Source organism: Cebus imitator, unplaced genomic scaffold (genome assembly GCF_001604975.1).
Source record: "Cebus imitator isolate Cc_AM_T3 unplaced genomic scaffold, Cebus_imitator-1.0 Scaffold11, whole genome shotgun sequence".
In the NCBI taxonomy this organism is placed as follows: Eukaryota; Metazoa; Chordata; class Mammalia; order Primates; family Cebidae; genus Cebus; species Cebus imitator.
The window spans coordinates 9,349,163-9,376,458 of record NW_016107326.1 but is presented as its reverse complement, the minus strand read 5'-3'; the positions used below and the strand labels follow the sequence as shown (position 1 = coordinate 9,376,458).

Below are 27,296 nucleotides of genomic sequence, written 5' to 3'. Positions count from 1 at the left end.
CCTCTTGGAGAATCCGGCTGTGAATTTGTCTGGTTCTGGGCTTTTTTTGGTTGGCCTCAATTTCAGAGCTTGTTATTGGTCTGTTCAGGGATTCAACTTCTTCCTGGTTTAGTCTTGGGAGGGTGTATGTGTCCAGAAATGTATTCATTTCTTCTAGATTTTCTAGTTTATTTGCATAGAAGTGATTAGAGTATTCTCCAATGGTAGTTTGTTTTTCTGTGGGATTAGTGGTGATATACTCTTTTTCATTTTTTATTGTGTCTATTTGATTCTTCTCTTTTTTCTTCTTTACTAGTCTTGCTAGTGGTCTATCCGTTTTGTTAATCTTTTCAAAAAATCAGATCCTGGATTCATTGATTATTTTTTGAAGGGTTTTTTTGTGTCTCTATCTCCTTCAGTTCGGTTCTGATCTTAGGTATTTCTTGTCTTCTGCTAGCTTTAGAATTTTTTGCTCTTGCTTGTCTAGTTCTTTAATTGTGATGTTAGGGTGTCGATTTTAGTTTGTTTCCACTTTCTCCTATGGGCCCTTAGTGCTATAAATTTTCCTCAAAACACTGCTTTAGCAGTGTCCCAGAGATTCTGGTACATTGTATCTTTGTTCTCATTAGTTTCAAAGAACTTATTTATTTCTGACTTAATTTCATTATTTACCCAGTTGTCATTCAGGAGCAGGTTGTTCAGTTTCCATTTAGTTGTGTAGTTTTGAGTGAGTTTCTTAATCCTGAGTTCTCATTTGATTGCACTATGGTCTGAGAGACTGTTATGATTTTCATTTTTTGCATTTTCTGAGGAAAGTTTTACTTCCAATTATGTGGCCAATTTTAGAATAGGTGCAATTTAGTGCTGAGAAGAATGTGTATTTTGTTGATTTGGAGTGGAGAGTTCTGTAGATGTCTATTAGGTCCCCTTGGTCCAGAGCTGAGTTCAAGTCTTGAATATCCTTGTTAATTTTCTGTCTCATTGTGCTGTCTAATATTGACAGCAGGGTGTTAAAGCCTCCCACTATTATTGTGTGGGAGTCTAAGTCTCTTTGTGGGTCTCTAAGAACTTCCTTTATGAATCTAGGTGCTCCCTCTATTGGGTACATATATATTTAGGATAGTTAATATAATTAATATAATATAATTAGTTCCTCTTGCTGCATTGATTCCTTCACCGTTATTTAATGCCCTTCTTTGTCTTTTTTGATCTTTGTTGGTTTAAAGTCTGTTTTATCAGAGACTAGGATGGCAACCTCTGCTTTTTTTTTTTTTTTTTTTTTTTTTTTTTTTTNTTTTTGCTTTCCATTTGCTTGGTAAATATTCCTTCATCCTTTTGTTTTGAGTCTATATATGTCTTTGCACCTGAGATGGGTCTCCTGAATATTGCACACCAATGGGTCTTGCCTCTTTATCCAGTTTGCCAGTCTGTGTCTTTTAATTGGGGCATTTAACCTGTTTACATTTAAGGTTAATATTGTTATATGTGAATTTTATCCTGTCATTATGATGCTAGCTGGTTATTTTGCCCATTAGTTGAGGCAGTTTCTTCACAGTATCAATGGTCTTTACAATTTGGTGTGGTTTTGCTGTGGCTGGCACCAGTTTTTCCTTTCCATATTAGTGCTTCCTTCAGGAGCTCTTGTAAGGCAGGCCTGGTGGTGACAAAATCTCTCAGCATTTGCTTGTCTGTAAAGGATTTGATTTCTTTTTTGCTTATGAAGCTTAGTTTGGTTGGATATGAAATTCTGAGTTGAAAATTCTTTTCTTTAAGAATGTTAAATATTGGCCCCCACTCTCTTCTGGCTTGTAGTGTTTCTGCAGAGAGATCTGCTGTTAGTCTGATGGGTTTTCCTTTGTGAGTAACCTGACCTTTTCTCTGGTTGCCCTTAACATTTTTTCCTTCATTTCAACCTTGGTGAATCTGATGATTGTGTTTCTTTTGGTTGCTCCTCTCAAGGAATATCTTTGTGGTGTTCTCTGTATTTCCTGAATTCGAATGTTGGCCTGTCTTGCTAGATTGGAGTTCTCCTGGATAATATCCTGAAGAGTGTTTTCCAATTTGGTTTCATTCTCCCCATCACGTTTAGGTACACCAGCCAGCTGTAGGTTTGGTCTTTTCACATAGTCCTATATTTCTTAGAGGCTTTGTTTGTTCCTTTTCATTCTTTTTTCTCTAATTTTGTCTTCTTCATCCTTTTTTCTCTAATATTGTCTTCATGCTTTATGTCATTAAGTTGATCTTCAATCTCTGATATCTTTTCTTCTGCTTGATGGATTTGGCTATTGATACTTGGGTATGCGTCACAAAGTTCTTGTGCTGTGTTTTTTCAGCTGCATCGAGTCATTTATGTTCTCTAAACTGGTTATTCTAGTTAACAATTCCTCTAGGAATTTTTTCAAGGTTCTTAGCTTATTTGCATTGGGTTAGAACATGCTCCTTTTGCTCAGAGAACTTTGTTATTACCCACCTTCTGAAGCCTACTTCTGTCAATTCATCAAACTCATTCTCCTTCCAGTTTTGTTCCCTTGCTGATGAGAGTTGTGATCCTTTGGAGGAGAAGGGGCATTCTGGTATTTGGAATTTTCAGGCTTTTTGTGCTGGTTTTTCCTCATCTTCATGGATTTCTCTACCTTTGGTCTTCGACGTTGGTGACCTTCGGATGGGGTTTCTGGGTGGACATTCTTTTCGTTGATGTCGATGCTGTTCCTTTCTGTTTGTTAGTTTTCCTTCTAACAGTCAGGCCCCTCTGCTGCTAGTCTGGTGGAGTTTGCTGGAGGTTCACTCCAGACCCTGTTTGCCTGGGTATCACCCGTGGAGATTCAGTTGAAAATGCAAAAATCACCTGCCTTCTGCATTGATCTCGCTGGGAACTTCAGACTGGAGCTATTCCTGGGAACTTCAGACTATTCCTGGGAACTTCAAACTATTCCTTCTTGGCCATCTTGCAAGCCACCTATCTGTACCACATTTTCTTTTTTCAATCTACCATTGACGGACATTTGGGTTGATTCCATGTTTTTGCAATTGTGAATTATACTGCAATGAACATAAGAATGCATATATCTTTATAATAGAATGATTTATACTTCTTTGGGTATATACCCTGTGATGGGATTGCTGAGTCAAATGGTATTTCTGCTTCCAGATCTTTCTGGAATTACCACACTGTCTTCCATGATGGTTGAACTAATGTACCCTCCCACCGATAGTGTAAAGCATTCTTTTTTCTCTGCAGCCTTGCCAGCATCTGTTATTTCCTGACTTTTTAGTAATCATCATTCTGAGTGGCATGAGATAGTATCTCATTGTGGTTTTGATTTGCATTTCTCTAATGATCAGTGATGTTGAGCTTTCTTTCATGTTTGTTGGCTGCATGAATGTCCTCTTTTGAGAAGTGTCTGTTCATGTCATTTGCCCATTTTTTAATGGGGTTGTTTATTTCTTGTAAATTTGTTTAAGCTTAAGGAAACAATTCAAAGTGTTTGCAAGAACTGATGGATTTTGAATTAGTTATAACCTTTGAGGGAAAAAAAAGAGAAAAAAATCTTAATGTCACTTAGGACAACTCACAACTCAATGGAGAAGCCATAACACAGTGGCCAATTTCATAATTAAAATGCTCAGTCTGATTCAGGAAGGGAGAAAGAAGATGGAAATGATTTTAATATCAGCATGAGAAGTCTATTGAGGGGGGGACCCCAATCATCTCCTCCCAAAGATACCAGGACCCTAAACCAAAAGGGAAGAGAGTCAAGTCCCAAGTTTGTCAATAGCAGCAGGTTCAAAGAGTTTCCCCTTTTTGGAAAACTGAGAAATAACAGCTGGGAGCAGAGTGAGGGGAACTCAGATCAGGAGCTCCCATTTATCTTATTCCATTGGGCAGAAGCCAACAGTCACTCAGCATGAAAAGCTTAAAATTTAAGGCAGAAAAAGGAAAGTTGCTTTTTCTGGGCTATGTCTAATTAACCCTTGGAGCAACATGGCAATTTTGTTTTACTGCAATTTCTCGCTTAGGAAGACTCAAAAATAAAGATTAAATATGGGGTGTTCATGAGTGGTTATTCTTACCAGGATGTAACAGCAGAGGCCATCAATCCTCCTGCCCAAAGGAGCCAACTGGGGCCAACCAGAACATCTCTGCTGCTTGCTAAGGAAGTGAGTGTGTTTTCTGGAGCTGCTGCTATGATTGCTGGAGAGAAAGATGATCTAAAAAGTCAGCTGTGAATTTATTGCTGCCCATTCTCCAAGGTAAATAACATTTTCCTTTGTCTGATGTATCCTGACTATTGACCCTGAATCTCCCAAAACTAGACCTTGTAAGTAGGCACTCACTTTCTTAAGGTTGTCTTTCTGTCATTCTTGAGGTTTAAGGAAAGATTTCTTAAATTGTTAGAAAAGCTATTTGAAAAAAAAAAAGGAAAGAAAAGAATGAAATCCTTAGCCTGCAGGTGATCAATTACCCTGGGTGAAAACCCATTTGAAAGTTTTCTCAAATAAGCTGTGGAGCTGGTTTGAATGCTTAAACAGACATGACAGCCCAACTTTCAGGTGAAAGATCTGCTTTGGCTCCTAGGATAAATAGCTGCATTAGCACCACAGGCAGAGAATAACACAATCTCCACCTTGAATATGCTAAATGTCCTCATTATTCAAAAGGCATGCAAACTGGCCAGGTGCTCTGTTTAAATGAAGAGACATTGTGCGAGCCAGCTACGCAAGAGTCAATGACAGGTGCCTCTTGGTTTAAGCAGATTAGTTTTACAGAATGTCTAATTTTCAGATGTGATAAGGCATGGAACTACTTATAAGGCTTATTTGGACAAAATGATCTCAAAGACCTCTTCTACCCTTAGTATTAGCCCATGATTATTTGGACTTGAGGCTGTGTGTATCATGCATCAGAAAGTGGCCTCTACTGGTGAGGTGTGATATTGCAGCCCAGCTCAAGTAGCCACTGTAATAAGAGCAAGCATGTTAAGGGAATACTACATATGATATCAAAATATTTGGTTGAGAATGAAAAGTAAAGGCCAAAATGGCTATGCTGAAACAATCCTTAAATGAGAGATATGCTAAGGTCTGTGGAGTTCTGAAAAGGTGTCAAAACATAAACAGCACATGTTGACTCAACTTACCACAGCTTCCCACATACCAGAGAGAGTAAATGCTGATACCTACACTTAAAATATCTTTGATTCAGTATTTTGAGATATGCACCATATCTAATTTTATAATGGAAAATGATGGAAAGTGATTCGTTTGGTTATATTCTTATACAACCAACTTAAAAATGTTTCTATTGCATGTGACAATCACACTGTGTCCTCTGAGCTTTAAAGCACATACAGTTAGTTTCCAAAGAAAAAAGGCTGATCTGTTCAAGGTACTTTAAAACTTTGAGTCAGAAGGATGAGGTTTGATGCACAGAAACAGCATGTCAGAATTGGGAGGATCTTAGAAGGCTGTCTCACCCAATTTCCTCATTGTACAGATGGAGAAACTGAGGGACAGAGAGGGGTGGTAATGTCCCAATGGCCTTTCAGTGAGAGGCTAACCTAGTAATGAGTAGATTCAAAGCTTATCGCTACCAGCCCCTGGCTCCTTATAATTTCATAGCCCATCACCTGGATTTTCCAATGAAGTTTCTATTTAAATGGACTGCCCTATAATTCCTTGAAAAGATAATTTTCTATTGGAAATTCCATAAGTTCTGCACCAAATGATATTTCCCAGACTTTTCCCTACACTCAGGAAGTGGAAATTGAGGTTATGGGAACATCACAACCTTCTAATCATATTAATCTAGGTAACTGTGTCACCATGATGAGATGGAAGACTAGGCACACAAGAGCACTGGAAGGATAAGCCCATCCCAGCCCACCCTGAACCCTTTTGTAGTCGGAGGAGCAGCTACTGCCACCCAGCCCCCAGAATCTCTTCTATGAGAGAACTTTGGTGCCCTTCAAGAGACAATTAGAGTCATCTTAAGGAAAGCAGAATTACAGGGAATGAGCCTCCATGGACTCCAGGGCTTCTCCCCTCCCAATATCCCTTATGTTCCTCATAATGAATCCTTTCTTTAAACATTACACCCCTCAATTAGCTCATAATTGCTGTCCATGCCATATGAATTATGCATTGTGCAATGCAAATTCAGGTTCCCTGGCACTGGACAAATCACAAGCTGTTGAAGAAGCTGGAGTAATTACCAAAACAATCCCAGGAGCCCTGGGGAAAATGAACATTATCTGGTCGACAGCCCGTTCTTCTGCCTCGCCTCGTCTTCCCCACTTTCAGCCTGGTTCACCCCCACCTCACTCAGCTTCAGTACATAGTTGCTGGGTTTTGAGCAAGCACTGCATGGCAACCAAGGTGCTAGCAGACATATACCATGCTTTAACATTTATATTCTTCACAGTCCTGCGAGGCCGGGGCTACAATTTTACATATCACATGACTTCGCTTGAAATACCCTCTTCTCCTGGAATTTCTGAGTTTCACCAGGCTGGGGCTTGGGTATGGTTCACCTTTGTGGTATAAATGGAAAAGAGGGCTTGTTTCAGCAAGTGACAAATGTCAAGACAAAGGATGGCTTAAAATTATAAAAAGAAGAACAAAGAGGGCACTTTGGAAGCACTCAATGTGTTAATTACAAAGCAAATTACATTTATTAAAACTACTTCTTGAGGACCTCTGAGGCAGGGTTACAATATATATCCAAAAGCATTAAAATCACACTTCTTCCCATATATTCAAATTCGTGCATGCGAATTCTCAGCAGTCTAACCTCTCATGCAATTTTCTCAAATCATTCAGTTAATACTGTACATACACACCATACACACACGTGTGTAGTGATTATATCGAGTTTAATGGTTATATCAACTTTAATGGTAAGAAGAGGACATGTGTCCCATCATGGTTCCCACCTTCCTTCCACCGCCATTTCTAGTTTCTAATTTGGAGAGTAACACGTCACTGCCATTATGCTCATATCTAGGCTGTTTCAATAAGACATATCCAGATTTTTATATCCTAAGCATTTGCAGCAAAACAAATTATTCTCTTTAAGTTCATTCAGCTTATGGAGGTAAATGTTTATCTCCAGCCACTATGAGTTTTTGAGATAAATGTTTAGGCTTGTCTTCTTTGCCCTGGCCATCTTTCATGAAAATCATGCTGTGGTAACTGCTGCTTCAAACTTTTAATTATTTGTGAATTTTCTCATTAATGTATTCATCCTTTAAGTGTTTATTTAGGGCCTATTATGTGCCAACATACTGAGCTAGGAACTGGTGCTGCCAAAGATAAATAAGGTGCACGTCATCTTCTTTCTTTCTTTCTTCTTTCTTTTCTTTCTTTCTTTCTTTCTTCTTTCTTTTCTTTCTTTCTTTCTTTCTTTCTCTCCCTCTCTTTCCTTCCTTTCTCCTGGAGTGCAGTGGTGCAATCTCGGCTCACTGCAACCTCTGCCTCCTGGGTTCAAGTGATTGTCTTGCCTCACTCACCATCCTGAGCATCTGGGATTGCAGGCACCAGCCACCATACCCAGCTAATTTTTGTACTTTTTAGTCGAGATGGGGTTTCACCATGTTGGCCAGGCTGGTCTCAAACTCCTGACCTCGGGTGATCCACCTGCCTCAGCCTCCTAAAGTGCTGGGATTACAGGCATGAGCTACCATGCCTGACTGTGATCTTGTTTCCCAGTAGCTCATTGTCTAGAGATTACAGAAGGCCACTTTAGCTTGAACCATTTACATGTGTTTAAGGTTCAATAAAGTAAAGGACTCTGAAGTGGCAGGCTTGACTTCAAGTCCCAGAGGCATTACTTACTAATTTTATGATAACTATAAGGCTCAGTTTCCTCATCTGTAAAATGGGAGTAAGTTACCGTATAAATATGTGGTGTGATGAACATTCTTTGCATAGCATTTTAGAATCCTTTTATGCTTTCTGAAAGACATGCATGTACAAACTTGAATTTTTACTTAAAAAAATGAACAAGCAAACACTGGTTTGAAATGAATACTGACATGGAACGGATCCCAGGAATTCCTTTTTTCTCCTGATCTCTGTCCAAGGACAAGTCACCTGTCTTGTCTTATTCCCACTCTCTTCATCGGACAAAAGGTGAAATTGAACAAGTGGCCTTTAAGGTAGCTTTGATATTGAAAAGTCAACGATTGTATTTGTAGGTAACAAATCATAAACCCCTCTGGTGGTCTTGCTATCAGCAGGAAATATGATTGGGGTCAGCCCAGCGGGGTGGGAGGAGGGTTGTGATGGGTGGGCGTTGCCTAGCGGTTCATGAGTGATGTGTCCAAGAGAGGCGGCAAGAGAGGGAGCCGAGGCCAGGCGTCGAGAGACATAAGATCATGTATCAAACTTGATGGGTGAAACAGAGTTTAAATAGAAGACCAGCATCACAGTTGGTAGCACAGGAGCTCAAGAGATGGCTGCAGGGCCCAGGCAGATGAAGCCTGTCTCTTCGCATGGAAATTTGCTCATTCATTCACTCATCCAACAAACATTTCCTCAGTGCCTACTTAGCCAGTCCACGCAAAGCGTTTGGCAGGTAGCCTGAGCAAATAGTCACGGCCCTTGTCCTCATGAGGTTGACAGTCTAGTGGGAGAATCAGACATTTACAAAGAACCACTTAGGGGCTGTATAATTATCAGTCCTGCTGATTGCTCTCACAGACTATCCCAGGCTGTCCTAGATCTAGTCTTCTGTCAGGGAACCAGTTTGGGAGAAAGTGACATATAAGCTGGGATAGAGAGGATGCACTGGAATTAACTAAGTCAAGTCGAGGGAACAACTTCCATAAATGACAGGTCCAGTGAGACTCTATTGTGTATAGATTTTGGTGTTTCCAGCTTAGAGTGGGAAGGAGTGGAGAAATTCCTTAAAAGGGCTGATCAAGACAGAAATATGACACATTTTGCTTTCAACAACAAATGAGCTTATATACAAATATACACAGAGCATCAAAATATTTATTGTATCAAAGTGTCCGAGACCGCTGGAGCAATGACTGTTTCTTGTGGAGAAAATCAGGGTTGATCCAAGTTCTTGCTTTTCATGAGTGGGCTCTCCCAGCGTTTTACGGGCAGCGGGTGAGTCGTTCTTCCAAACCGAAGCTAGACATGAGCCCTGGTTAGCCTTAAATGGACTCTCTCCCCATATTTCCTCTCTCTGCCCATGACCCTTCCTAAGGGACACTGTTTCACTGCTCATGAGAGGATAGAAGGCAAAACATGAGGAAGAGGCAGTTTCATAAACTTTGCAATTATTCTAGTGCTTTCCAAGTGTGCTAAATAGCAAAGTCGTTTCATTAAATGTTAAGTGTTATGTGGGTTCAGAATGCAGTAATTCTGGCAGATAGATTAAACAGCTATGCAAGCTTTAGTTGCAGGCCTTATCAGAGCCTTTGATATTTTGTAATGTGCACTATAAGTCTCTAATTGAGGATACAACTTGTAACATTTTCCAAACCTATTTAACCACAAAACATGCTTTCCCTGGAATATTTCTTGGGTGTCTTATGCTTCAGAATTCATTTTGGTAAATACTATTCGAATAAGTAACTCAGATTTAGGGTTTAAAAGTGAAATGGATCTTAGATGCCATCTTGTCTAAATTTCCACCTGGAGAGGAATATGAATAAAAAACTCACTAATCTAAGTTCATTTCTTTGACATCATTCCAGGCATATCTCTTACACTGTGAATGTTGTTAAGTTGTAGGAGAGAAAAGTGCTGTAAAGGAATAAGGAAATCCCTCACTTGACCAGGTAACTATGGGGAAGTCCCTACTCTGGCCCTCAGTCTCTCTAGAGGTTCAGTGAATACCATGAACCTTTGGGTTGCTGAAGATTCAATGCTGTATGAAAAGCACCTGGTACTGAGCAAGTTACTGCTCTCCCCCTTCCCACCCTGAAAAATAAGCATCATGCTTTACATAAATACTGTATGCAAATATTCCATATGCAATATGCAAATATTCAAGACTTTTTTTTATAATGACGGGTTTTGTCCTTGTCCCTAAGGGAACATATTAATGCAAAGTAAAACACTCTGTTCAATTCTGCTGGTTTAGATGATGCCTCATTCTCCCAGGAAGCTCTTCTATTTTATAACCTGGTGTTAAACTTCATTAAATACAAATACTCTGGAGTTTATCAACCTTTATAGGAACCTAAGCTTCAGAATTAGAATATTTCAAAGTTTGGGCTCCCTTATGTTTTAGAAAAGTAGAAATAGACTCTACAAGGGAAAGTGTCTTGTGAAAGGTTTCCACCAGAGCTAGAAGCAATTGCAGCCCCAGGTAAGCTAGTCATGTCTAGCCTGGGGCCTTTTCTCCAAATCAGCAACTCCTGATTTCTTTTCTTGGAAACTTAAGCTCCAGCCTGCTGAAATATTTGCTCTTGGATTCTCTTACCTCTGGAAACCCAGGAAACTCTGAGGGATTTTTGTCTCCTCACTTATTGGAGAAGATGCAGTTTGTTGAAAAGAGAATACCTGTCAACCATCTGAGTTGGGTGTTTTGTGCCAAACAGAGGGTTCAGCATGTTTTAGTGTAGTCTGAGCTGGAGTCTAAGCTGGGCACAGACCCCTCTCTTTCTGCAGCTAAAGAGAAGGGAAGTGAACGTGCTCGACTCTAGGAGAAAGTCTCCTTTCTTGATGTACATATGGGGGAAGAGGTGCCAGGCCACGACCCTGACAGTTATGCAAATCAGTTGTGCAGATTTTAAAAACAAAAACAAAGGTAAACGGACTCTATCCACACTACTCTATTTTATGCAACATGAGCGTAAATAACAAGACTCTTTGCTTCTCACTCTCTGCTACTCATCCAGGGACAGCTTGGGCAGTGCTGTGGACGGAGCCATAACAGACTTGACCTTGTGGGTCTGGCTTCTAAAGTTGCTCCTCCTGTGACCTTGGACAAGTCACACTTCCTCCTGTCTGATTCCTCATCTGTCCTGTGGGGATGTTGCTGCTTGCCTTTTTATAAAAATTAGATGAAACGACTGGAACGGAACGTTCACGCCAATATCTTATTGCTTCTCCAGGGCAGGAGCCAGGCTCAGTACCGTCGATGAATGTGATGGTCCTTTGCCCACAGGGGAACCCCCTTCTGGACTGGGTATTCTTATTCCAGATTCTGTGATGGGTGCGCTCATCACGAATCCCGGAAAAGTGCTTGCAAAACAGCACAGGTGTGCAAGGCAGGCATTTGTGACTCACCGAGATGAGGTGTTTGTACATTCTGAGCCCACATCAGAGACCTGGATTTTGCAGCCATTGTGTTCTGGGGCCCATGAGCTGAAGAAGGGATTCTGTGAGCGATAGTCTGGTTTGCTTGAGCAAAGATCCGACAATCTGCCAGGTAAGGTTTCAGACAGATTCCTGAAACCATTTTTAAGAAGCTACCCTGGTAGTTGATGCTAAGTAGGCATGTCTCCGGTTGGTAGGTCTTGGGATTGGTCTCCAAATGTGACAAGGAGACTTCAAGAGGCTGTCAGGGGACATGGTGCTACAGTCAGCACAAGCAGTACAGTGTTAGAGGATCTTGAAAGGCCCTGGCCTCCTCACTTCTATGGTGGCACCATAGAAGGCAACCAGGTTTAATCTTCTCAGAGATCAGATGGTTCTATAATCACTCCCAAAATGTGTCTAGAATGTTTTCTTCCAACCTGGAAAGTAAAATCCTAAATTCAGAAAAGACCCCCTCCAGAGGCAGCAGAACAGGCTTGGGATGGGCTGTGGATGCCATCTGGACCATCTCTAACGTTTCAGGTGAGGAAACCAAGGCAGGAGGATTTGCAAGAGGACATGCAGTGAGCTGGTAGCCGGGCTGGTTCTGAAACCCAAACGTGATTCTGGAGACAAGCTGGAGAGGCTCAACCCCTGGAGATTGAGCTTTCTGAACACCAGCCAGTAGAGGGAGCTCCGTCTCACGGGTGGTGCTCAGAGCCTCTCCTGGCAGGGGACACAGTGCCCTGGTTAGCAAGTGGGTTGAAGGCGCATCTGTAAATCCAAGGCTGACAGACGAGGCCCTGGTGTCTCCTATTTCTCTTCTGTCAAGCTCCCTGCCCACCAAACCCAACTAGCTCCTCCTGGGTGCCTGGGAGCCATGAAAACAGTCCTGTCCAAGTTGAAGGCATAGGAGTTTCTCCGAAACTTGAACATGAGTTTGTTACTCTCGGCTGGAACCATGGTGGGGCAATTACCTGTCTAAATACTCTCAGGGAGTGCATTGGCAGAGTGGCTTCTTGGGTAAGGGAAGGTGGAATTGGGAGTGGAGATGGGAGGGCATTTTTAACCAGAGAGATGTGTCCATTCACCTTGGCAGACCTTTACTGAGCACCTACTGTGTGCTGGGCACTGGATGTTCACTATCCCAGACATCTAATCAATGCCACAGGGTACAACCTTCTTTCTGAATGTCAGCTGCCCAATCCTGGGCTTTGTGCTGGCTCTCTTTCTTCCTCACTCTCTTTCTTTCTTTCTTAAGCCACCAACAAAACTCTGACCTCTCCCCACACACACAATGCAGGCAGTCACTCATGCATTAACAACCACCGGGCCCCAAAGGTCGTTTCTATGACAACCCCGGGGTCCTTAATGACCCTGGCAGGCCAATGATTTTGTTTTGTTTGAGAGTGAAGGAATAATAAGTCAGTCCAGCTCGCTCGGGCGCTCGCCCCTCTCCCCGTTGCCCCCCTCCGCCGCTTGTGCTGATATACTGTTCATTATCTGGCTGCCGCATCAGCCCCAGAGACGGGGCGGCAGCCAGCTCTGAAAGACAAGGGGCTGGCTGCAGACAAAGAGCTGTAAAGGACCGAGTGTGCCCTGCGTACAGGGCTGCCCGGGCTTCATTAATTCTATCGCCTGCCAGAAAGGGGAGAGGGAGCAAGGGCCCTGGGGTCCTTGGTTCCTAGAGTCCAAGGGCACCCACATGAACCCCAAATCACCATGCAGCTCTTTAAAAAGAAGTGTGTGTAGGGCCCTGTTAGGAGACCTCTCTACCCAGGAGGTGTGCCCAACTCACCGCCAGCCAGCACCGCTCCCGATGGCGAGACCTATCATTTTAATGATGGGACGAACAAGGCAATTAATGTGCAGCCCCACCAGCTTCCATATGGATCATCGGTAACTCGGGAGGCTGGGCCTGATTGCCCAGACAAAGGAGGCAGGCATGGTGTCACAGCTGATTCCCATCCACTGGCCCCGGTGGGGCGTTGCCCTCTCTGTTCTCCAGTTCTGGATTTCTGGTTCTGCCCTCAGAAACTTCCTGGGGAGGAAGCTTTCATTGTCTTCTGATCTTGGGGCAAACGGGCCTCCAGCCTGTCACATTAATTTTCAAACGTGATGCTCGGCAGCATGGGATTTTGCTAGCAGACACTTGGAATTATTTTTGTTGTGTGTGCATGACTGAAATCCCCTAGAATAAGTCATTATCCTCTAAAAAAAAAAAAAAAAAATCAGCTCCTACTGGCTGCCTGGTGGCCCAATCAGCTGACTCATTTTCCATGCTATCCCTGAAGTAATTAGCGTTTTCATTTTTCCCAACCTGCCTGGTGGATAAACTCCAGGATCCCATTCGGTGGAAGCACATTTTTGTGAGTTGACTTGCCTCAGCCTCTCCCCAAGAAACAAAAGGAGAAATCTGCAGAAGGACAAAAAGAGACACATGATTTAGGCTCCTGTGCTCCGACGTGGACTGTTTATTAATCCAAAAGATCAACAAAGGGGGGTATGCTGTGGCCAGGGTGCGGGGCACAGTGGGTGGCACCAGCATCTGCTGTAGACCCTAGAGTGCAACATTGGGCAAGGGTATTTGGTCGCTCAGTCAACAGTTCCTGAGCACCGCTTGAAGCTCACAAACCCCGGGATCACTCTTAACAGTGACAGCACCCGCGCATCCCATGTCTTCTCTAGGGTTCATTGCTCCTCTGTTGAGTGAGGGGCTTGCTCTAGATCAGGAGTGGAAAACTCTGGGGTCATGCAGGCCAGCAATGTCAATGGGGGTTTGCGGTGGGCCTGGGCTTGAGGACTTGGGCAGGCTGGAGGGCACTGGACTTGTCTTAAAAGCTGCCTTGGGTCAGCTCCACCACGTGCTCTGTGCCAGCATGTAGGGCCAGGGTGGCCAGAGTTCCTGAGGGTTTCTAGAGAAGACAGAATTTGGAATTATTAAAATGTAAAATCTGCACATTTTTAAATGTTTTCAAGTGAATCTAATTTTTTAGAACATTATGCTGGTCAAAGAAACACATTTGCATGAAGCAAGGGGTGCCAGAGCCGCCAGTTAGCTGCTGCGCTCTAGACTTTTGTGATTCCAAGTGCGGTTGAGTGAGCATGTATAGCAGCTGCTAGAAGCTTGCATGGCGTGAGGACTCTCAGGTCTTGCCCCAGATCCTCTAAGTCATGAACTGGATTCCCCCACTGCATGTTAAAGTTTGGGAGGTGATGCAGTGAACCCTCGAGGCCTTTGAATTGGGTTGAGACATCGCTAGCATTTTCCCTGAGTACAGATTTGCTCACTGTACCTCCTGTGCACACCTTTCCTTGCATTCCAGGAAAGAAAAAAGTCCCTTCAGAGTATGAGAGACCAGAGTGTGTGGGCTCAGCCTAGGGTCCCTGGGGGCTTGTCTGTTCAAACCTCTCCCTCAGCATGGGAAGAGTTCAGCTGTCCAGTGCACATAGCTGTTTATTCTCTTCTCCAGGGATAGGGCTGCTGAGTCTCATCATAAATGTAATATGTCTCCTTTCCTGTTTCCTAGAATTTGCAGTAATTGGCACAACTGAGGTTGCCTCCTCCAATGGCTCCCTCCTCCAGTGGTCCCTAAACGTCATCCTGGTTTGTTTCCCAATTATTCTAAAGCCTTCAGTCTCCTATGCTTCTCCTTCCTTCTCTAACATTCTAATCGTAGGCTGCTTCCCAGGTCTTCTGTTGTCTTTTTCTGTCTCCATCACAAGAGTGTTCCTCTAAGCATTAGGACCTCCAAATCCACTCTCTCAGCTTCCATCTCTGAGAGGCAGTGGTACTTTTAAGCTGCTTGGTGCCACTGCTTGCATCACCCTTGCTCCAGAGCTCATGCTGCTCCTGGTTGAATGCTCACTTTTAGCAGCTCCGTCACTCAGGCTCCAGACTGGACAACAGCCTGGCATAACAGAAGGAAGCAAAGTTTTTGCCTGGTGCCAGCCATTCAGCCCAAGCTTCACAACGACTATTCCAGGAGTAAGTGATCTACAAATTGACAAGTCAGCAGGTGATTTTATGAGCTTACCTTGTTTTCAACTCTGCTGTTATTAACAGTGATTTTCCACCTTTCTTGGGTCCAAATCCAAAAGTTGCCAACTGTGGTTGATCTGACCTCGTGGATCTCCCTTGCTATGTGCCACCTCTGTTGCCCTAGGCTGCATCCTCACCTGCATTGCTGCAATCACTTCTAGGGTTGAGCCGGTCCAGGGACCCCCACAAGGCACAGTGCGAAATGAAACTCTGCTTGTTTAAAACCACCAACGTGCCCTCATACCTCCTCAAGGAAGCCCAGAGCCTTCATCCTGACTTTCAAAGCCCTTCACAACACGACCTCAGTGTGTCCCACAGCCTTCTGCCTCACACAGGCCAGGTCCTCTAGACAAGTGAAAGCTGTGTGTTTCTGTCCTGCCAACCAGCCCGGGACACGTCCCACAGCTGGAATGCTCTCCTACTATCAAGTTCACCTAAATCCAAGTGCTTCCAGGTGTTTCAGGCTCAGCCAGAGTCACCTCCTCCTGCAAGTTGGTTCTGGCTCCCCCAGGCAACGGGTATCTCCACTCCTCTGAGTTCAATGCTACTTCGTTCCTTCCCCTGTGTCACATCGTGGTTATTGGTATTAGTCAGCTTGTGCTGCTGTAACAAAACACCACAGACTGGGTGAGTTAAACAACAGGGGTTAGTTTTCTCACAGTTCCAGAGGCTGAGTCCAAGAGCAAGGTTCCAGCCAGTTTGGTGTCCGGTGAGGCCTCTCTTCCTGACTTGCACACAGCCACCTTCTCACTTTCCTCAGTTTGGAGTATGGGTGCCTCTTCTTACGAGGACACTAATCCTATGGGATCAGAGCCCCACCCTTATGGCTTCAATTCATTTTATTTACTTCCTTAGAGCCCCCATCTCCAAATACAGCCACACCGGGGGTTAGGGCTTCAACATAGGAATTTGAAGGGGAGGGGCATAAACATTCAGTCCATAACAGGTATCTTGCATTGGTTGTTTGTGTGTGCATCTTATTTCCCCCTCTAAGTCCTAAGGTTTCCAAGGCCAGTGTCTGTGTCTTGTATATTCAATGATACTATTCATATAATAGGTGCTCAGCAAATATTTGTTGGATGAATTTGCCAACAAAATCTCCACCACCTTCATCAGAACCCCAATGGTCACCTGAATTTACTTCAGTGCCTTTCTCATTATGCACCTTCTCTGTTCACCTGGAATGCAGGAGTTAGCTCATGCAGTACTTCTTTTAGAAACTCTACCTGACTCTGTCAAGTACATTGAGGGGTTCTCATCAGCCTGGCGAGCACCTGCATCTCTGTATTTATTGCTCATGTGCAATATATGATCCACCTCTCCAGGTGAGTTCCTTAAGGGCAGATATTGGGGCTTTTTATTCTTGTGTTCCAAGCACCTGGCATGTTGCTTGACAACGAATAATAGCACAATTAAATATTCATTGAAAGAAGAAGTGAATAAAAACAGAAACTTTAAAAAAGATTTTCCTATCATTCCTATAACCTGCTTGAAATTGTCTTTTAAAAGCAAATTTATTATAACACTTCAATTACTTTACCTGGATGTTCACAAGATACTCTCATTTCAGATCCCATGACAATGGGAAAAATGATTCGTATACAGAGAAGATGAAAGAAGGGAAATTGGAGATGTATATTAAATTTGAAAATAAAATTTCCCAGTAACAGTAGTTCCTTGCCATTCATGAGAAATACGTTATAAAACCATCATAAATACTCAAGCTCACTTATCCCAGTACACATGTAGTTTGCAACCAGAAGACTGTGGGTAAAATGTGTGTGACTCCATCAGCTCCGTAACAGCTCTAATAAGAGTAACCATAAGGGATAGTATTAACACTTGTGCTAGGCACTCTGCTAAGCCCGATTAACATATTTCCATTTAATGTTCACGACTGTCATGAAAGGTCAAAATGATGACTGTTTCCATTTTCCATTTGAAGAAACTGAGACCTGAAGAAGTCAAGTAACTTCCCCAAGAACATGAACTTATACATAGCGAGGGTGGCTAACCATCCCAGTTTGTTCAGGATATGGAACTTTCGGTGCTAAAATTGAGAATGTCACCATGTAGATTACAAAGGATGAGTTAAAAGCCAGTGTCTGATGTCAGATCTTGAGCTATTAATATCTATTGAATATCGAGTAAATATTTCAGTTACCATGGTTATAAACTAAGACGAAATTTTTGAAGAGGTCAGTTCAAAAGTGCCATCTAGCATTGTAAGTTATAAAAGTTTACTTGCTGAGACTGGAAGCTCCCTGAGGGCAGGAACTCTGTCTTGTTTCTCTTCCTTTATCTCATGGTCCCAGTATAAGACCTCATGCAAAGCAAGTGTTTTAGAAGATCTTGCCCAATGTGAAGTTCTTTCCCTATCACCAAAAACCAAAAATCCCATCCATCACTCGGCTCATGTGCCATACTTCATTTCTGTTCTTTCTCCCTCTTGACTCTTCCTTCTCTCAATGTGCACACTCAAACTGCTGCTTTTCTCATTATTCCCCCAGGTTCCCCAGCTTCTCAGCTACACTGGAGAACATATGCCCCAGAGCATGATTCCACCCTGTCTTTGCCCCTTTCCTTTTTAACTCTGTCCTGTAAACTTCCTTTCAAGTTATAGCTTCCCCTTTGCCCTCCCAGACCCTTCTAATGGAGAATTATTTATTTGGTGTGCATGCTCTGGGTGCCAGAAACTTCATGGCAATTGCCAGTTGGCATGCAGGTCAATACATGATGATGTCTTTGTGTTCTCCCTAATTTAGGACTTTGTGACTGATTAGTCAACATGTAAGACTACTAGTTGTCCAAGATCCATTTTCCTCTTCTCCCACTGGATTAAAATGCTTATTAGGGTGCATAGCTGCTCTGAATCAGAACTACACTTCCCAGCCACCCTTGCATGGCCATGTGACTAAGTCCTGGTCAGTGGGAGGTTAGTGGAAGTGTCTGTCCTGTGATACCTTCAAGACCTTTCCTTGAGAGACCTGGAGTGTGCCCTTTACCTTCTTCTTCATCATTTTCTCTCTGCTGGAGCATAAATGTCTTGGACTAGGAGAGCAAGGACCACACTGCAGAGATGGTGAGATAGAGATCTACAAGGTTCCTGGGTTCCTGACCCAATGGGACCCAATATTGGCCTTCGATCTGCCTGCCCAGACTTTTATATAAAAAATAAACAAGCTTCTCTCTTATTAAAGCTACGGTCTTATTTTACCTTCCAGTTAGCTGCAGTTTTAATTCCAACTAAAACAGAGAACGATGGAGGATGCTGCATGAGATGGAGTATGTGTTCCCTTGTGTTCAATTGCACAGAGGAAACGCAGAGACATTGGCAGCTCTGGGGTTAATGTGATAGAGATAGAAAAACAAAGGACCTCAGGATGGCCACGGGATTGTCTGCTTCCCATCTTTAGTTTGCTGTTATCTTCTCATCCCCTGCACCCCTTGCTGTCCCATGTTCCCCAATGCCTTGTGTTGGAATGGCCATGTCTGGGTTTTAATTCCAACTGCAGATGGCGTCTTCAGCTGTGATCACACACAGTTTACACGTTAGGTGAAAATTCTCCAGCAACTCAGTGTCTCTAACTCTGGCTATCCCCATTCCTATCGGTCGGCATGCATCACAACCATCAGATGCTGGAATGGAGAAGACTCACCCTTTGCTACACAGTTCACTGCGTGTATGAGGAGCAATTTCTTTGGCTGAACCCCTCTCCACTCACACTCTGCTGCACTTCTGAGCTGCATTACAGCAGAAGAAAAGATGTTTGTAGCCCCTGATTTTTTAATGTTTCCCCTTGGGAAAGAAGCAACTTCCAGGGTAAGTACCACCTGAAAAGGGCTTCCAAAGGTGCTGCAGTAAAAAAAATATCTGCCCTCCTTCCACCAAATCGTTGTGGACTGGTGGATTCTGTTCCAAGCCCACGTAAGTGACCCAGGTTCCCGATGACAGCAGCCTGGCCTCGAGGAGTATCGAGTACGATACTCCTCAGCCAAGTGAGCTGCCTCGGAGTCAGGGCTTGGATACTGAGTATTATCCCATCTCTCATTTCTCCTCTCTTGGGCACATGCTGTCTCTTACCCTTTATAATATAAAGCTTATATTAGCTTTAACCAGTAGTTTGTTATGTAAAATGTTCCACATGACAGCTCAGCTTTGCCCTGATTCCCCCATTTCCTGCAACCTCTTAAAGATCTTTCTTAATGTCCTTGCTCTGTAATCCATTAATTTCTATTTTATGAGTAGAGACTTCCCTTGATATTTCTTTGCCACTAATCTTTTATTCCCCCTTCTTTCTCTGTCTTCCCCCGCCCCCCCCACCACCCCTTGACATCCTCTTTGTCAAGCTCTTTTCTATATTTGATCCAAACCTCTCTTGTTTTCAGTGAGGTCTATTGCTCAACATTTTATCCTCCTTGGAAAAAAAAAAAAAAAAAAAAAAACCAAAAAACAAATGATCAGGATGGCCTTCCCAGAAACAAACCAAAAGCCAAAGAAAGTTTTCTTCCTAGAGATAGAGCTCAGGGTGGGACCCAGCTAAAAATGCCCACTTTACTTTCTTATTCCCTTTTCCTTCCATTGCCTCCCATGAACTCCATGACCCTCTTTGTCCCTCTCTCCTGGCGGCAGTAATGTGGATGGAATTTAATCAGGTACTCCCTTCACCTCCCCTACTGTGCATTGAGCTCTGTGTAATCAGGCGTCATGTCTTGCACTTTTTTCTCCTTGGACCAAGCAGCTCCTGGCACGTAGTAGGCTTGGCATGAATGTTGAAGCATTAGATACTGTAAGACACTCAGCTTTCTTTGTCTTAAATCAATAATCCTACAATTGTGAAGTAATAAGCTGATAAATGGGACTTCAGCAAAATTAAAAACTTCTGCTCTTTCTCTCAAGAAAATGGAAAAAAAAAAAAACAGCAAGGCACTCACTTTGAGGAAATACAGGACTTGTATCCAAATATTTGAAGAACTTCCAAAAATCATTAATAAGAAAACAACGCAATAAAATACTGAGCAAAATATTTGACTAGAGTCTCTACCAAAGAAGATGTATGGATGGAAAACAGATACATGAAAAGATGCTCATCATCATTAGTAACTAGGGAAATGCAAATTAAAACCATAATAAGATGCTGCTGTTTATTGGAGTGGATAAAACGAAAACACTGTCGGTGACTATGGGAATGAACCGGAACCCTCACACACAGCGGTGGGTAAGTGGCACGACCACATTGGAAAACAGTTTGTAAGTTTCTTGGAAAGCTAATCATACACATACCATATGACCCAGCCATTCAGTCTTCGGCATTCACCCAAGAGAAATTAAAGCACATGTTTATACAAAACTTGTAAACTGATGTTCATAGCAGCTTTATTAACTATAGCCCCAAACTGGGAAAAATCTAAATGTCCATTAACAGATGATTGGTATATCTTTGCAATGATATATCTTTATAATGACCTGCTACTCAGTTATAAAAAGAAATGAATAAGTGATACACACCACAACCTGGATGAATCTTAAAATAATTACGAGGGGTAAAAAGAAGCCAGATGAAAAAGTAGTCTATAATTACATGTGTATACAATTCTAGGACATGCAAACTATTCTGTAGTCCCAGTACTTCAGTGGTTGTGGGGGCTGGGTTAGGAGGGCTGTGGAGGAGCAGAGGAGACTTTGGTGGGAGGACAGTGGAAATATTCACTATCTTGATGGCTTCACAGTGTATACATCTGTCAAAACTTATCAAATTCTTTACTCTAATTCTGTGTAGCTTAATGTGTGGCAATTATACCACCAAATGGCTGTTAAAATAAATAAATAACTTAGGTAGGTAAATAAGTAAAAGCCTTTGATTACCATCCTGCATTCTTGAATTTTTTTTTTTGAATCTTCTCTAGTCTATCCACATTTTTCTCCATAAAGTAAAGGTATTACTCAGAGAACTAGAGTTGAGGGGCAGATTTGGCCTTTTGTGAAACTGGTGGAAGGGTTTCTTGATTTTGCTATTAAAGAATATGTCTGGGAAGACATATTACTGCAGTCACGTATCTCTCACATTTTCTTCAACTGTCCTGTCTTTAGCCACAGTTAGGAACAGGAAGGTGGAGGGGAGACAGCCTGCAGCCAAGGCTCATTTTGAGATCCTTGGTGCTTGTAATTAATACATGAATAATTCTGATTAACAAAGATTGCTATTAAGTCATAGCCTGGAACAAATAAATTGCCCAAAGTGAGGAGAGCCACCTCTATGGCTTCTTGGCCCCTTTTTGGGGCCAGGTTACAAAGATGAATGAGCATCGTCCGACTCTCTGGGTGCTGGGTGTGGCTGAGGGGTCAGCCCTAATAGAGTCGCAGAGGCAGGTGTGAAGGAGTTTGAGAAGGGCATTTCCTTTTCTATCACAATGGGCCGGGTGCTGCACTGGAAGCATGAACACAGGGTGGACAGAACTCGGGACAGGCAGGGATGGCAGTGAAGATGGCATCTGCTGTGAGTGTTGACAATGAGTAGGGTTGATAGGGAGGAGGTGCTTTCTGGGCAGAAGGAACAGCAAGGCAGCAATGAGCGGTGGAATGATGAACCCTGGTTAGCAACGCGAGGTGGCTGGAGAGGGGAGGGGTTCAGGAGTGGGAAGGTCTTCCTGTGGCCTCTGTGCAGCCTTAGGGTGTGGAAGGTCCTTCCGCTGGTAAGTGGGAGGAGCCTGTCTTTTCTGAAGCCCTGCCCACCAGCCACGCTGCCAGGACCACTCAAGGCTGCCCAGGGGCTGCTTCTCTAGTCACTGGCATTTGACTGGAGGCCTTTGCCAACAAACAGTGATAGCAGAGTCAGGAGATAGAAGGAAACCTACGTGGAAGGAGGAGTGTTTGTGAATGGAACAGGGTGACAAGTGCCAATAACTGAAGTGAGCATGCAGGGACTTCTGTCCCAGCCATCCTTTCTGAGGTCTGGTGATGGGATTGCATGGAAACATGTCCCCAGTCCTAGGGCTGCTGCTGACTTGTTTCGTGGATTTGAACAAACTGAGGAAATGCAGATCCTACTTCCTCATAGGTGGAGTGGGAATTGTGGGGTGGTGAGGAGAAAAGAGACTCACAGTAGCTGTGCTTTGAAAGCTACTGGTGGCAGAGACCTTCCTCCCCACTCTGCCCTTTGCCCCCGCCCCCATGCACACACCCAGGCAGGCACAGTTTGCACTACAGAGTGGATCTAGTTCTGATTCCAGCTAAGCTGAGGTCAATACATGTTTGGTGAGTGACTTGCAGGAGGCTCTGCAAAGACAGCCCCCAGCCAGTCGACAGATTGCAGTAAGGCAGTCAAGGATCTGGATGTGGTTATGTTGCTGAGGGGTGGATCAGTGGGGACTGACAGTCAAGGAAGACTTCCTGGAGGAGGTGGGAACATAGCTAGGCCCTGAAAAGGGATGGAGCATAGGGGAAAATGGAAACGGAACAGGATCTACCAAAAGCAGGCAGGAAGTTGGCCCAGATGGGGATGTGCCAAGCATGGCTCATCAGCTGAATGAATGAGTCAGTGAGTGAACAAATGAATGAACCCAAGCAAGTCGCACTTTGGAGTCCCTTGAAGACTGTACTGAGTTGAATAGTGCCCCCACCCAAAAAATATGCCCTTCTAGACTCTGTGAATATGACCTTATTTGAAACAAGGGTTTTTATAGATATAACTAAGGTAAGGATGAGACCATCCTGATGGGTTCCAAATGCAATGACAATCCAATGTCCTCTTAAGAAAAAGAAGAGAGAAGACAAACAACGGAGAGAAGGTCATGTGAGGATGGAGGCAGAGGTCAGGTGATGCAGCTGCGAGCTAAGGATGCCAAGGATGGCCAGCACCCCAGAAACCAGGAGAGCGGCCTGGAGCACTCTCCCACGGCGCCTCCAGAAGGAGCCAGCCCTGCCGACACCTTGATTGTAGACTTATGGCCTCCAGACGTGCCTGAGAATACATTTCTGTTGTTTTAAGCCACCCTACTGGTGGTCATTCATACAGCGGCTGCAGGAAACTCACACGAAGACCTCAGTTCAGCTGAGATGTCTCTTGCAGAAAGAAGGGAGCCATTGAAGGTGTTTGAGCTCCAAGCTGAGGGACTTGTATTCTGAGATTGGAGGCAGGATGGACTGCTCCCAAGCTCTGAAGGAGCCAAGACAAGCTGGAGGTCAGATCGAGGGTACCTCTCAGAACCGAGAAGCCATGCTGATTACATGTCAGTCAAGCATGACCCCCTTTATCTGCTCCCCAGGCTCTGATCAGGGTGTGTGGCTTTGTTTTTCATTTTCATTTTTTCATGCCAACACTGAAAATAGCACAAAAGTTACAAAGGTAGGTGTGAAGGAGATCTGAAAGGGCATTTTTCTTTCCTTTTCCCCCAATCCCTATATGGTGAAAATGGCATCCCTGCCAGCAGGCCTAGCTCTTAGGGGGAAGGAGAACCTGTGACCTGGGTAACTTAGGGGACCAGAATTTCTGAGAGTTAGGCCCAGCAAGAGCCGCATCCCCATCCCCATGGCCTTCTTGTCTACTTTGAGTTTCCTTTGGTTGTTTGAATGTCCTGCAAGTGTGTCTGCATCCTCCCACTTCCCCACGTGCTCGTGGTTTCTTCTTTCTAGCATCCTCTCTCCACTGGCTTCTGTGCTGACATGGCCTCAGAGCAATGCTGCTAGCAGGTAGGTGGCCTAGGAGGCCCTGGTTACAGCAGTGCGGGCCTGTCTGAAAGAGCTTCAGATCCAATCATATGGGCATCGGAGGAGTGGCGGTGGTACGTGGGCAAAGCTTTCCTGAGTAACAGGGGAGGAAAGAATGATCAGATAAACATCCGGAAGGACCTTATTTGCCCCCCAGGGGACATTTGTCAACGTCTAGAGACATTTTTAGATGTCACAACTTGAAGTTTGCTACTGGAGTTTAGTGGGTAGAGTGCACAGGACAGCCCTCACAAGAATTCTTCAAGCCAGTATGGCACTTATTCAACCCAATAAGAAACCTGTACAGGTTTCTTAACCAGAAGGTAAGAAACAACAGTTATAAAGCCCATGCATGTGACCAGATAAGGGGTCAGATGTTTCTTCCCATGAGCACACAGTTGTTGCGAAAAATACGAAAGAGCCCTGAAGGTTCACCAGAAGTGACGGCTAAGAGCAGAAAATGTGGGATAATTATTCGTAAATATGACTGTGAAGGAACTAACTACGGTGAGTGGTCTGAATGTGTTCCCCTAAGTTCGTATGTTGAAACTTGATCACCAATGTGATGGTATTAGGAGGTGGGGCTTAAGGAGATGATTAAGTCGTCAGGGCGGATCCCTCATGAATGGGATTAATGACCTTATAAAAGAGGTCGAGGGAGCTATCTGTCCCTTTGTCCTTCAATCTCTTCTGCCTTGTGAGAACACAGCTCTGTCCTCTTCAGAGGATGCAGCCACAAGACACCCTCTTGGAAGCAGAGAGCAGACTCACCAGACACTGAATCTGCTAGTACCTTGATCTTGGACTTTCTCGCCTCTAGAACTATAAGCAATATGTTTCTGTTCTTTGTAAATTACCCAGTCTAAGGTTTTTCATTATAACAATAGGAGTGGAATAAGACAGCCACTATCTAAGGATAGAATGTCTTCTAGAAATAACTGATATGTGCACAGTACTTAATAGCTTTTATGAAGTACTTTGTTATACCTGATCAAAAACATTGAAAACATTTTTAACCAAAATAGCAGCATCAACAACAAAACCCACAGGCTGTGGCATGTAAAAGTTTAGTTAAATTTAGCTGGAACATAACTCAGACAAATACTATATAAATATGTTGGGTTATCTGCATTGTTAGGTGATAGAAATGACTGTAAAAATCATTTTGTTTACTTGAAAAACTTTTATTTATTGTGTTCTTTGGCAAGTGGCGCAGGATATTAATGGGGATGTGGCATAATACATGCAAGAAAAAGAAGGAAGAAACCCATCATTTAAATATCTAGAGAGAAATGCTGCTAACATTTTGGTGAATATAATCAATATCTTTTTTATACACGGCTATCAATGACACATATATCTTGTGATGCTTCAATATAAACATATACATATATAAACATCTTCCCACCTGACTAAGTATTTATATACAGCATCACATCAGTTTTGATGGCTAAATGGCAGTGCTATACTTTGTAACCATTTTTATTGTAGTCAATGGTGTGGTGAACATCAGGTGTTGTCTTTAGATAATGTAAATGTGAGAAACTGCCTGTGGTTTGAGCAAGGCTTCCGGTAGCATTTTTATTGTTGTTCGTGGCAAGAACATCTCAAGTCCCTCCTGCATTTTGTATGCCCTGTCACTGGATAAGAGGCTTCCTGGGTGTGATGGTTAATTTTATGTGTCAACTTAGTTTGATCCAGATATGTGATCACGTTATTATTCTGGATGTTCCTGTGAGGGTGTTTTGGATGATATTTACATTTAAACTGGCGGACTTTGAGTAAAACAGACCACCCTCTATAATGTGTATGGACCTCATCCAATCAGCTGAAGGCCTGGGTAGAATGGAAGACTGATCTCCCCTGAGCCATGGGGAACTATACCAGCAGAGGCCTTGATTCCTCATTGGCAACATTGCCTCTTCCTTCCTCCCCAGCAGACTGCCTGTGGACTCAAACTGCCAACCTTACCTGAGTCTCCAGCCTGCTGAGCTCCTGACCAGATTTTGGACCCACAATCACATTACCCAATTCCCTAAAATGAATCTGATTCTGTATACCCGCACGTGCCATTGCTTCTCTTTTTCTGAAGTGCTCTGACTAATGCACTGAATAGAGGCTCCTCCTTGGTCTTGGCCTACTCTGTTGGGCTGTGACTTTTAGGAAGGGCAGGTCTGTAAGACTGGCCAGCTCCGTATTCCTGGCACTGTTCACAAAAACATGGTTTTCTTGCTCAACAGTAGTCACGGGATCCTGGTGTTAACAAAGTCACTGATATGTGCTTAGACTCACCCCCATGCTGGTCATCTCACTTGAATTATGTCACTGAGAGTGAGTGGACCATTTGCTTTCCACGTGGAGGGACAGGCTGAAGAGATGGATGGCATAAGAAAGATTGTGGGCATCAAAGCTGCCTTGTCCTGCTCCTTGTCTGACCATCTACCTGCCACATGAGCCTCCATGGTGCATTTGAGTGATGTTATTTTCTCCTGAAACATCTGCAGAAGGGAGTCCTGGGTTCGGCAGACCAGAAACCCTGCCACAAAGGACGATGCAGGTAGCTGAAGGGACTGGAGCTATGTGGCTTAAAGAAGTCAGGTAGGTGGTATTTTCACCAACGAGCTCTTTAGAGCATTGGGATTTGGTTTATGTGGTTGCAGGAGGCAGAGGTGGGAACAGTAAGTAGAAGCCGTAGGAAGGATATTTTACATCATGATAAGCTGTTTGGGGCAGGTCATGAGCTTCCTTTGATAGGAGGAATGTAAGAGAAACAGTTTGCAGAAAAAAATCCAGCCTGCATTAGATAAGACGGTCTTTCACTTTCTTTCCAGCCCTGGATTCTGTGACTTCACACATATAGCCTGGGTGCAGAAGAAGCTACCCACTCCCAGACCAAGCTGGATAATGAATAATTAAATAGCCACTATGGAAAAGGCATGACATTACCAGAGCTGTTTCTAAGACAAGAGGGCTATCTTTGGCCAGGCAGTCGCCTGGGTTCCTGGTTCTAGGCCACTGGGACATGGGATGCCCACTCACCCACAGGCACTGATGATGGCTTCTGTAAACAAGCCTCCGCTTGGCTTGTGGGCCAAATGGCCTGTGCCTTGTGATCCATGGACCGCCAGTGCTCGGGGTCTGCACACATTTACAGTGCTGCCATGCTCCAGCCAAGTGGCCAAGTAATTGATGACGAGCCCTGAATGTTGAGGATTAAACTGAGAAAACTTCTCCCTGAATCTGGTTTGAACTCATTGCAGCTTAACTCTCAAGCTCGAGCAGGTCCTAGGAGGACCCTTCTCCATCAGT

The 27,296-nt window shown here is 43.7% G+C and overlaps 1 long non-coding RNA gene across 1 annotated transcript in view; it reads left to right on the top strand.

Moving 5' to 3' along the window:
• Window positions 1-25,999, top strand: part of LOC119466866 — a 32,584-nt gene extending 6,585 nt beyond the window's left edge. Inside the window, exons 2-3 of the long non-coding RNA XR_005195369.1 lie at window positions 4,054-4,230; window positions 25,925-25,999. This is a non-coding gene — a long non-coding RNA (uncharacterized LOC119466866). The remainder of the gene's footprint in view (window positions 1-4,053; window positions 4,231-25,924) is intronic.
• The last annotated feature ends 1,297 nt before the right edge of the window (window positions 26,000-27,296 follow it).